We start from the raw sequence: 12718 nt of genomic DNA, 5'->3' as shown, positions 1-12718 counted from the left end.
ATGTGTGAAAATAAGCTCATAAATACAAGAAATATTGATTATTCCTTCTCAATCATTCTCTCACTCAATTTATGCATTTTGATAGCAGGAAACACCAAAAAGAAGTGAAAGAGAGAAGTTGAAATGGCACTGATCGCACGGGCGTCATGAATGCAGTCCTTGAATTGTGGAGTCGCGAATTTGGCACTTATCGCGCGGGCGTCATGAATGCATTCCTTGATTGGTGGAATTATGAGAAAAATGGAAATTTAATTAATTAGAGGATTATGACCTGATTGAGTTGCTAGCTATATAAAGGAAGCAGAAAGTCTAAAAGAAAATCATCTTTTGGCAAGGAGAAATTGGAGAGGAAGCTCTCGGTGACTGAAGATTCAAGACTTCTTCTTCTTCCGGTTTTACATTTTCATGAACTCTTTCTCATTATTTAAATTGTCAGACATGAATATGTCTGGCTAGTCTTTTTTATATTGTGGTAAGGGTCACAACCCTTGATGTGAACCCCTTGTATTTTGGTTAAGTTTATGGTTAATTATTTAATTGAATTTATTTTACTCTATTCTTCATCCCATAATTCTTTTAGAATTCACGACTCTATTAGGATTGCGAGGGTTAGGATCTACAATAGGAATATTGAGATTCTAATTTCTGACAAAGAGTAAGATAACTATTCATGTATGCACTAGAGATAGGCTATATGAACTGCAAATGTGGAAAATTCACTAGGCTTAAAGATTAACTTGAAAAGGGATTTCTAAGGGATTATGATTCTAATAGGGTTAATAAGGTTAAGATCACTAAGGGATTAGGGTTTAACTCATTAATATTAGATGGTGAATTATTTGGTCAATTGGATAACTAAAGATAAATTTTAATCAATATTACAAGGTGGAGATCGGAAAGGTGTTGACGTCCTTTGCTGCAATAGTTTTCTTACAATATTTTCTCAATTCTCAACCCCTTTTGCTTTAAGTTTTCAATATTCTCTTTGAATTGTTCATAAATTATTGAATAATTCACAATTGTCACAAACACCATTACTTTCAAATCAACTCTTGTTCTTCCATTCTTAAAAGGAACAATTAATTGATATTCGACCCAATCCATGTGGAGACGATACTCTACTCACTTTTTATTACTTGGTACGATCGGTGCACTTGCCGATTTTTCGCAACAAGTTTTTGGCGCCGTTGCCGGGGATTGGTGTTTCTTATATCAATTAATTTTGATTTTTAAGATTGGATTTTTCTTTTATTTTATTTTTGATCTTTTGATTTTTGATTTTTTTTGGGTGATATTTGAACAAGTGCTACTAATCTCTTTTCCAAGTTGTATACGAGGTAAAGAGCCCGAGTTTCCACTTGATTTGGAGATCACAAAAACAGAGAAGAAAAACAGAAAATTTGCTCGGAAGAAGCTTGCATTCAACGAGTTAGATATTTTGCTAGAAGAAGATAAAATGGCAAACAACAATGATGCTGACAATCCACTCATGGACACTATTCTGACTCCATTATTCAACAGACCCAATGCGAGCATTGTCCATCCTGAAGTGGGCAACAATCATTGGGAGCTCAAGTCCGATAATATTCGACTGGTGGAGAGAGCTCAGTTTGGTGGAGAGGATGATGAAGACCGTCATAGATTCATAAACAGATTCCTGATGATCTGTGATCCTATAAAACATCCTCAAGTGTCTAATGATGCAGTCCAGCTGAGACTATTTCTTTTTGCTCTTAAAGGAAAGGCTCTTAGTTGGTTGGAAAGGCAGCCTGCAGCAAGCATCTCAACCTGGGATGATTTATCACATAAGTTCTTTGCTCAGTTCTTCTCGATGGAGAAGTATAACCAGATGGTGAATGATATCACCAATTTCACTCAATCAGAGGGTGAATCAATGTGTGAAGCATGGAACCGGTTCAAGGACTTGATGAGAAGGTGTCCTCAGTATAACTTGACTGCTGGTAGTCAGGTTAGAATCTTTTTCAATGGTTGCAAACCGGAGATTCAGATGGTGCTAAATGGTGCAGCAGGGGGAACTATTAAAACTCTAAGAGCAAATGAGACTCTTGAGTTGATTGAGAGGATGGATGCCAACGAAAACCAAGCGCTGTCATCCAAGCCTAAAAGAGGTATCCTTAAACTGGAAGGCAATGATGTGGTGATGGTTGAAAACAAGTTGTTATCTCAGCAGGTAGCAAACTTGACATCAAGGCTTGATAAGATGCAATTTTCTAGCGTCCAAGCTCAAGCTGCAGCATTTGTCTGTGAATATTGCAAGGAAGATCATAAATCCAACGAATGTCCTACTCTACTAGCCGATGATCCTCCTCAGCAGGTACAAGTAAATGGTGTGTGGTATGATCAGAGACCCTCACCACAAAATGTTCCAAGAACTCAGAATTATCCTTCTGGGAACAATAACTTCCAAAGGAGGGTGCAAGGTACTGGTCTTGACTTCAAGTCCAATAACTATTTGCAGCCACCGCCAATTCAACCGAAGGAACCTTCTGAGTTAGAGAAGCTAGTGGGACAAATGGCCCAACATTCCAATGCTTTTATGGAAGAGACTCGGGCAAACACTAGAAACACACAAGCTTCCATAAGAAATTTGGAGAGTCAGATAGGCCAGTTGTCTAGGCAGTTGTCTGAAAGGTCTCAAGGACAGTTCCCAAGTGATACAATGGTGAGTCCAAAGGAGGAATGCAAGTCCATTGTGACAAGGAGTGGAATTGTGATCACTCCTCAAGAAAAGCCGAAATCGGTTCAGCCAAAGAAAGTTGATGAGCCAACACCTGAGCTGGAGCACGAAAAAGAAGAACCTGCAAGGCAAGAAAAAGAAGAAGCAAAGGAGAAAGCTGTTGAAGCTCCAAAGCAACCGATGGATTTTTCTCGCTTTGAGAAACCTCCATATCCTATGAAGCTCAAACAGCAAGCGCAGAAGCAACAGTATGCCAGGTTTTTAGATATGTTTAAAAAATTGCATATTAATATTCCATTTGCTGAAGCTCTTGCTAACATACCTAACTATGCTAAATTTATGAAAGATTTATTGTCTAGAAAGCATAAGTTGCAGGATTGTGAGACAGTAGCATTTACTGAAGAGTGCAGTGCCATCATTCAGAAGAAGTTCCCACCAAAGCTTCAAGATCCGGGAAGTTTTAATATCCCAATTACGATAGGCAACACCAATGTTGGCTGGGCATTATGTGACCTTGGAGCAAGCATCAACTTGATGCCGCTGTCAGTATGCAAGGCATTGGGAATTTCTGAACTGAAGCCAACCATGGTCTCTTTACAACTAGCTGACCGTTCAACAAGAAGACCTACTGGAATAATAGAAGATGTTCTTGTTAAAGTTGACAAGTTCATCTTCCCGGCTGATTTCATAGTGCTAGACATGGAGGAAGAGAGTGAAATGCCCCTTCTGTTGGGTAGACCGTTCTTGGCCACAACTCGAGCTATGATTGATGTAGAACAAGGAAAGCTCGAGTTGAGGATGAATGATGAGAAAATCACTATCAATGTTTTCGATGCTATGAAGAACTCATCGGACCACAATGATTGTTTCAGACTTGATGTGGTTGAGGAAGCAGTGAAAGAGGTGGTTATGGAAGAGAAAAGTGAGCTTCAAGAGCTTAAAGAAGAGTTGAAGGCTCTAGATGAAGCTGCTCCAGAAGAAGAGCGAGCAACTGTCTTTGAGGTACTAGAAAAGAAAGAAGATGACTCAGCTACATTGGTACCAAAGGTGGAATTAAAAGAGTTGTCTGAAACTCTTAAGTATGCTTTCTTTGGAGACGACGAACAATATCCTGCTATCATCAATAAGGAAGTCCATCAGCAGCATAAAGAAAGCAAGCCAAAGGTTAAGATGGAAAAGCCCAAGAGTAAAGAAAAGCATGTGAAGACTAAGTTCAAAGTTCCTGAGAACCCTCATCCTTATCCACATGCATATGATCATAAAAGGAAACAATACTGGATCAAGAAGATTGGGTCATCAATGGTAGCATGCTTCCAACCACCATAAATCAAAAGAGGTACGTCAAGCTCGTGACGTTAAACAAGCGCTTCTTGGGAGGCAACCCAAGAGTATTGAGGCTTTTATTTTATCTTTTGTTATTTGTTATTTTGATGATGTTTTTACATTTCCATTTTGTGTTGCCACAATTGAGATATTATGATGTTTAGTTTCCTCCCCATTATGATGAATTGATGCTTTAACCCGTGTGAGTGTGTACATGCGCAGAAATTCTTATTCTTCCACTAGTTTAGTTTTATTGCTGGGGACAACAATTTTCTAAATCTGGGAATTGACACCCCACACGTGGCACAGAGGAACCAGACTGAAACACCTCTAACAGAATGTTTTCTGATTCATCAGGGGAGATATCTGAACCCTTTTGTCTCAATTTGCTGTTTTTATTTTGTTTTTGTTTTGTGTGATAAAAGAAGAAGCTCTTTGAATAACACGCGCTCTCTGAATAACATGCCTGAATTTGCATTTCCTACTCATGCAATAAGATGATTAAATCTTAGAGAGCATATAAGATACTATGTGAGAAGTCATAATGGATAAATGTTTTGAGAAATGCATTGAAGTATAAGAGTTGTTATTGCTCGTTTGATTGAATTCTTTGTTGAGAGTTACAGTTGATATGTGATGATAATGGAATTTAGATTCTAGTTTGATTGCACAGCCGTGAGGTTTGAGCCTATACAATAATTTTTTTTAGAGAGGCCTCACTGTGATAATACTCTAGAACTTGATCTGTTTCTCTGTAATACATGCATGATCTGAAATGATAAAGGCAATTCTTTCTTGATAACTCATTGGCCAAATAGCTGAACCGAAAATTATTATTCCATTGCTAGCCCCTTTGAGCTTTAGCCTGTTGTTTCTTGTTGAATTTAACCTTAAGAATCGTAGCTTATTTTCTTATCCACGCATCTTTGATGAGATTGAAGCACTGATTATAGATATTCAAGGAAAATTTCACCGAAATAAAGTGATAGTGAAAGCAAAAGCTGAGACCAAAGAGAAAAGAAACAAAAAGAAAAGTTGCAAAGCAACAGCAAAACATGAAAAGGTTAAGAAGAAAGAGGAAAATGATGAATAGAAAGGAAAAGACTAAGTGAAATTGTGTCTGAGTATGAACAACTGAAAATAAATAGTTGTGTTTCAATCTCATATACAGTAAAAAGTAGCCACTTTCCCAAATATTCCTACCTTAGCCTAAGCCAAGTTACAACCCTGCAAAGACCTTTGGATCTAATTGTGCATGTTTTACATGTTCCTTATCTTTAGGAACTTGAGAATAGGGTCAAGCTTATGGTAGTCTTATTGCACTGATGGATTGAGAGTTAAATCCAATACACAAGAGTGACAAGTGCAGTGATTATCCTGGTAAGGAGTGATCAAACTAGATTCTAATTCCTTACACCAAAAGTGATTCCTGAAAAATTCTCAACTTGGAATTCACTCAAGCATAGCATTATAACTCTGAATCTCTTCAATGTAGAAAATTGCATTAGTGACATAAATTCTTCTCACAGAGTTAATCCTTGCTGCCTGATGTTTGATCTTATTTATTGCTGGGGACAACAACATCTAAATCTGAGAATTGTTTGATATGCCTCTAACATATGGTGATTTCTAAGTAAAATAAGCAAAGAATTAATCATAAATGTGTGAAAATAAGCTCATAAATACAAAAAATATTGATTATTCCTTCTCAATCATTCTCTCACTCAATTTATGCATTTTGATAGCAGGAAACACCAAAAAGAAGTGAAAGAGAGAAGTTGAAATGGCACTGATCGCGCGGGCGTCATGAATGCAGTCCTTGAATTGTGGAGTCGCGAATTTGGCACTGATCGCGTGGGCGTCATGAATGCATTACTTGATTGGTGGAATTATGAGAAAAATGGAAATTTAATCAGAATTAATTAGAGGATTATGACCTGATTGATTGGTGGAATTATGAGGAAAATGGAAATTTAATCAGAATTAATTCAAGGATTATGACCTGATTGAGTTGCTGGCTATATAAAGGAAGCAGAAACTCTAAAAGAAAATTATCTTTTGGCAAGGAGAAATTGGAGAGGAAGCTCTCGGTGACTGAAGATTCAATACTTCTTCTTCTTCCGGTTTTACATTTTCATGAACTCTTTCTCATTATTTAAATTGTCAGACATGAATATGTCTGGCTAGTCTTTTTTATATTGTGGTAAGGGTCACAACCCTTGATGTGAACCCCTTGTATTTTGGTTAAGTTTATGGTTAATTATTTAATTGAATTTATTTTACTCTATTCTTCATCCCATAATTCTTTTAGAATTCCCGACTCTATTAGGATTGCGAGGGTTAGGATCTACAATAGGAATATTGGGATTCTAATTCCTGACAAAGGGTAAGATAACTGTTCATGTATGCACTAGGGATAGGCTATATGAACTGCAAATGTGGAAAATTCACTAGGCTTAAAGATTAACTTGAAAAAGGATTTCTAAGGGATTAGGATTCTAATAGGGTTAATAAGGTTAAGATCACTAAGGGATTAGGGCTTAACTCATTAATATTAGATGGTGAATTATTTGGTCAATTGGATAACTACAGATAAATATTAATCAATATTACAAGGTGGGGATCAGAAAGGTGTTGGCGTCCTTTACTGCAATAGTTTTCTTACAATATTTTCTCAATTCTCAACCCCTTTTGCTTTAAGTTTTCAATATTCTCTTTGATTTGTTCATAAATTATTGAATAATTCACAATTGTCACAAACACCATTACTTTCAAATCAACTCTTGTTCTTCCATTCTTAAAAGGAACAATTAATTGATATTCGACCCAATCCCTGTGGAAACGATACTCTACTCACTTTTTATTACTTGGTACGATCGGTGCACTTGCCGATTTTTCGCAACACTTTCCAATGATTTTCATTTGAATTACTAGTAAAGCGACTTAACAGACTTACTGCATAGGCAATATTAGGTCTGGTGCAGTTCATAATATACATAAGACTTCCCAACACTTGAGCAGATAACTTTTGTGTTGTAGCTTTACGAGTGTTCTTTAATAAACTAAGATTAGAATCTACGGGGTTCTTCACAGGGGTTATATTCAAACTTTTGAATTTCTGAAGAACTTTAGCTATATAGGGAGTCTGTGATAAGGACAACCCTCCAGATGTTCTATGAATTTTAATACCTAGGATCACGTCTGCTATCCCCATATCTTTCATATGGACTTTACTTTTAAGTAATTGTTTGGTAGTTTTAATCATTTGATTATTACTACCCATGAGCAACATGTCGTCTACATAAAGACAAACAATGATAAATACTTTCTCAGTATTTCGATCATAGACACATTTGTCACATTCATTAATTCGAAATCTATTTGATAACATAACTTTGTCAAATTTCTCATGCCATTGTTTTGGAGCTTGCTTTAACCCGTATAGGGATTTTATTAAGCGAAAGACTTTCCGTTCTTATCCTAGAACAACGAAACCTTCAGGTTGTTCTAAATATATCTCTTTTTCTAGGTCGCCGTTTAGGATGGCGGTCTTAACATCCATTTGATGTATTTTTAATCCATTCAATGCAGCTACCATGATCAACATCCTGATGGATGTGATACTTGTAACAGGTGAATAAGTATCAAAATAGTCGAGACCTTCACGTTGCCTGTAGCCTTTTACCACTAGTCTAGCTTTATATTTATCAATAGTGCCATTTTCATTCATTTTTCTTTTGAATACCCACTTACTTCCTAAAGGCTTATTTCCAGGAGGAAGGTTTACCAATTTCCAAGTGTGGTTGGACAAGATAGACTCTATCTCACTATTGATAGCCTCTTCCTAGAATGGTGCTTCCGAGGAAGTTATAGCTTCCTTATACGTTCGAGGCTCGTTTTCTAACAGATACGTCATAAAATCAGGTCCAAAGGATATGGCTATCCTTTGCCTCTTGCTACGTCTAGGTTCATCTTCTACATCCTCTACAGGATCAGTATTAGTCGTAGCATCCCGAGGTATCACAATGTTATTATCATTATTACTACTTGATTCATGTGCTTTATTATACGGAAATACGTCTTCAAAGAAAGTAACTTCCCTTGACTCAATAACCGTATTAACATGTATATCTGAGACATCAGATTTATAAACTAGAAACCGATAGGCACTACTATTAAGTGCATAACCGATGAATACACAATACACAGTTTTAGGTTTGATTTTCAACCTTTTAGGTTTAGGAACTGCAACCTTAGCCAAGCACCCCCACACTCTAAAGTATTTCAAGGATGGTTTCTTTCCTTTCCACACATCATATAATATGCTCTTTTTCTTTTTGTGAGGCATTCTATTAATAATGTAATTAACCGTCAAAATGGCTTCCCCCCCACAAATTCTGTGGTAAACCGAACGTAATAAACATAGCATTCATAATTTTTTTCAATGTCCGATTTTTCCTTTCTGCAATCCCATTTTATTGTGGTGAATATGGAGCTATTGTCTGATGTATGATATCAGACTCTATACAGAATTCCTCAAAGGGGCCATCATATTATTCCCCACAATCGCTCCTTACCATTTTAATTTTCTTGTTAAGTTTATTTTCAGCTTCACTTTTAAATTGCTTAAAAGCAACAGTAGCTTCATCTTTACTATTAAGTAAGTACACATAACAATAACTTCTGCAATTATCAATAAACGTAATAAAGTATTTCTTATTACCCCTAGATGGTGTAGACTTTATGTCACATATATCAGTATGTATTAAATCTAACAACTCGGTTGATCTTTCAATCGATTTAAAAGGTAATTTTGATTCAACACATACTTGACACTTTTCATTAATACATTCAAATTTAGGTAGTAAATCTAAATGAATTAAATTCTTAATTGATTTTAAACTAACATGTCCTAATCTACTATACCATAAATTAGAAGACTCAAGCAAGTAAACATAAGTAGTAGTATTATTAATATTCTTGGAATTGTTTACAGTCATTACATTCAGTTTGAAAAGGCCCTCACCAAGGTAACCCTTTCCTACATACACATCATTCTTAGTAAGTACAAACTTATCATAAACAAATTCAAGTTTAAATCCATTCTTGCTTAACAGAGATCCAGAAACTAGGTTCTTGCGAATATAAGGCACATGGAGCACATCATTGAGTGTCATTATCTTGCCAGATGTCATCTTTAAAGCCACTTTACCCACACCTTCAACTTTTGAAGTTGATGAGTTACCCATATAAAGCTTCTCATCATTATCAGTAGGAGTATAGTAGGAGAACATCCACTTGTTTGAACAGACATGTCTGGTGGCACCAGTGTCCACCCATCATTCCTTAGTATCTCCTATCAGATTGCACTCCATCAACACTGCTGCCAGATTTAGTTCTTCAACTTTATTAGCAATATCATCTATGTTGTCTTGAGTGGTCTTCTTCTTCTTATTGAACTTTTGTGGCTTCCTCTGATCTTTCTTTTTTTCCTTCTTATAGTCCCTTGCACGGTGGCCAGGATTCCCACAGTTGTAACAGCTGCCTTTGAACTTTTTGCCCTTTTCTTTCTTAGCATTTCCATCTTCAGAATATTTCCTCTTCTTTGACTTTGATCCCTCTTCAACCACATTAGCCTTAGAGACCATAGGATTGTTGTCATTCCTCTCATCAGAAATTTTATTATCTTCCTTTATCCTCAATCTCATAATCAGATCTTGAAGTGATAATTCCTTGCGCTTATGCTTGAGATTATTCTTGAAATCTTTCCAAGAATTTGGTAATTTTTCTATGAAAGCAGCAACTTGGAAAGACACACTAAGAGACATTCCCTTAGCATGAATTTCATGCACAATCACTTGAAGTTCTTCAACTTGACTCACAACAGATTTGGAGTCTTGCATCTTGAAGTCCAAGAATCTGCCAACTATGAATTTCTTTAAAGCAGCATCCTCAATTTTATATTTCTTGTCCAGACTATCCCAAAGTTCCTTACTAGTCTTCAGGGTACAGCACACATTATACAATGTGTTGTCTAGACTATTGAGAATATAGTTTCGGCAAAGGAAGTCAGAATGCTTCCATGCATCAATGGCAGCAACCTTTTCCTTGTTAGGTTATTCTCCCTCATCCAATTTAGGAGCATCTTCCTTGAGGAAACGTTCTAGATTCAGAGTTTTCAAATAGAACAACATCTTCTGTTGCCAATGCATGAAGTTAGTCCCATTGAGTTTTTCAGGTTTGTCAGCATGCATTGGAACAGAGGCAGTAAAATTTGGCAGCGTTTGTACTTGCACTTGCCATTTCTGTTACACAAACAGAATTCAGAAATTAATCACACAGATTAATCACCCAGAAATTAATCACACAGTAAATAAAAATAGAAACAGTATATAAATTAAAAAAAGAATATACTAATCACAGGTTCAAAATACCAAATTGTCTTAAGATTGTTATTGAAGACAGTGGGTGATATTATATCACTAAGAGGTTTGAGCCCATGTAAAGAACAGAAGAGATAATGATAAGAAATATCATACACATTGCAATTAAGAAAAATTAGAACATACTTACTTGATGTCAGTTTAATAGAACAGACAGATAAATGTATGCAATATGAGGAATTAAATCTGAGCCCACAGAACGTGTCTCCTTAAGAAAATTTTTCCCCTCACAGATGCCAAAGGGACAAAAGTCTCCCAGGATAGAACAGATAGTCACAGGGGTATTTTGGACAAAAAAATTAAAAAATAATTTAATAACTAGCCAAACCGAGCCAAGCCGGTCGGACGGACAGACGAAGGCGGCGGCGCGCGCGTGTGTGGTGGACCTAAGCTCACCTAGTTCCCCCCTCCATAAAATGTGTAGTGACCCAAGGGCCAATTTAGGAGTGTGAGGTGGGAGCTTATAAATTCTCTCACCTCCTACTAGTTGTCCAATGTGGGACTTCTTAAATCATACACCCCTTCAACTTTCCTTTTTCTCTTTTCTTCCTTAACTCACTTCTTATTCATAACCATTAGATTGTCTACATAATTTATATGTAATTTTTAACAATCCTTCACTTGGATAAGAAGTCAATTCATCGTAAATAAAATGCATAAGAAAATAAATGCAAAGTGTAATTTCCTCAACGAGAAGCAACTGCAGCGAGATAGGTAGAGTTACCTTTGAACCTTCTCCAGTGAAAAATTATCGGATATACTCAGTCAATCGGTGGTCTAGGCGACTTTAACAATCTCCCACTTGGAGATATGATTGAGAACCAATCAATCTCTTCACAATTCTTTCTATCTCGTCACCTCCATGTTGTCTATGTCTCTACCAGGCCAAATGAAGATCTGCGACATGTGAACTTATTAGTATTGATTGGCTTTGTTAGCGCATCTGTTATGTTCTCCTTTGTGTGAATATTTTGCATATTCACACTTCCATATTCTATTACTTCACGAACAAAATGATATTGACCTCCTATGTGCTTCATTCGAAAATGAAAGGTTGGATTCCTTGTAATGTACAAGGCATACTGATTATCACAATACAACATAATATTCTCTTGTTTGTGTTTGAGCTCCTCCATGAGCCTCTTTATCCAGATTGCTTCTTTACAAGCCTGTGCCATTGCCACATACTCAACCCCTATAGTAGAAACTGTCATTACTGATTGTAGTTTAGATACCCAACTAAAGCTCCTTATGTAATTGTAAACACATAGCCCGCTATGACAGTAAAATATATTATTCTATACTATTTAGTAGGGGTGGGCATGATCAACTCAAACTAATTTTTTTCCTGAACCAAAGCAAATGATTTAAATCGCTTTGGTTCAAATAATTGAACTATTTTATTTAACTCGAACAAATTTTATTTTTTCAGAACCAGGTCGAAACCCGTTCGGAATGGTTCGGAACTGATTCTTGTTTCAAAATTATTTTATGATTTATAACTGGTTTGTTCGAATATACAAACTGATTATGAACCAATTTCAAACCAGTTTTCCAAACCTAAAAGAAAATCTATTTAAAACAAGGTCATTGACTTGGTTTTACAAGGCTTGATTATGATTTTATAGGGTAATGTATATTATATTATTTATTTTAAGTAATGTAAAAATATATTATGTAAATGATTTAAATAACACAATAATATTATTTTATTTATTTATAATTCCTTATAAGCCTATAAGGCTTGATATATTTGACTAGACAAGCAGATTAAGTAAGGCCTTTTATCTTTTTAAAAATAGGTCAGGCTAATATAATCTAGCATATATCAAACTATTAAGAAGTTAGGCAAACACAAAATATTAGACATAGACCTATTATATTTAAGTCGGAATCTAACCTATTTAAACTCCTATTAATTAATGAGTACTGTTTAATAGTTATGAGAGATTTATTAATTTATTATTTTATTATTAAAATAGAGTTTTCAAATAAATAAGTTTTAATCAAAATGAATGCTTTCACTAGGAATATAAATCATATATGAGATAGTTATTGAAGAAATTAAAATCAAAGCAAGTGATTCCTTATAATTATAAATATGAGCGTGTTCTCTTTATTTTAATAAAAGGATATAGTTAATTAAAATAAGGGTTTTATAAGAGTTATGTTGTAGGAAAAGTGATTGTGTAATGTTATAGAGATTCGTTTTGCGTGCTTTAATTTTTTATTTATTTTTTTGTTTTAAAAAGTG

General features: G+C 35.5%; 1 non-coding gene across 1 annotated transcript; it reads right to left on the bottom strand.

Annotated features, from left to right (window-relative positions):
- Positions 1–1847: 1847 nt before the first annotated feature.
- On the bottom strand, positions 1848–1953 carry LOC133316120 (small nucleolar RNA R71). Its single transcript, XR_009752168.1, has one exon. It is a non-coding gene; the product is annotated as a small nucleolar RNA R71 (small nucleolar RNA).
- Positions 1954–12718: the final 10765 nt, after the last annotated feature.

The sequence above is a fragment of the Gastrolobium bilobum genome, unplaced genomic scaffold (assembly GCF_033153095.1).
Source record: "Gastrolobium bilobum isolate Gb01-03AN ecotype WA unplaced genomic scaffold, APGP_CSIRO_Gbil_v1 utg13848, whole genome shotgun sequence".
Lineage (NCBI taxonomy): Eukaryota > Viridiplantae > Streptophyta > Magnoliopsida > Fabales > Fabaceae > Gastrolobium > Gastrolobium bilobum.
This window is presented reverse-complemented; position numbering and strand designations above follow the sequence as displayed.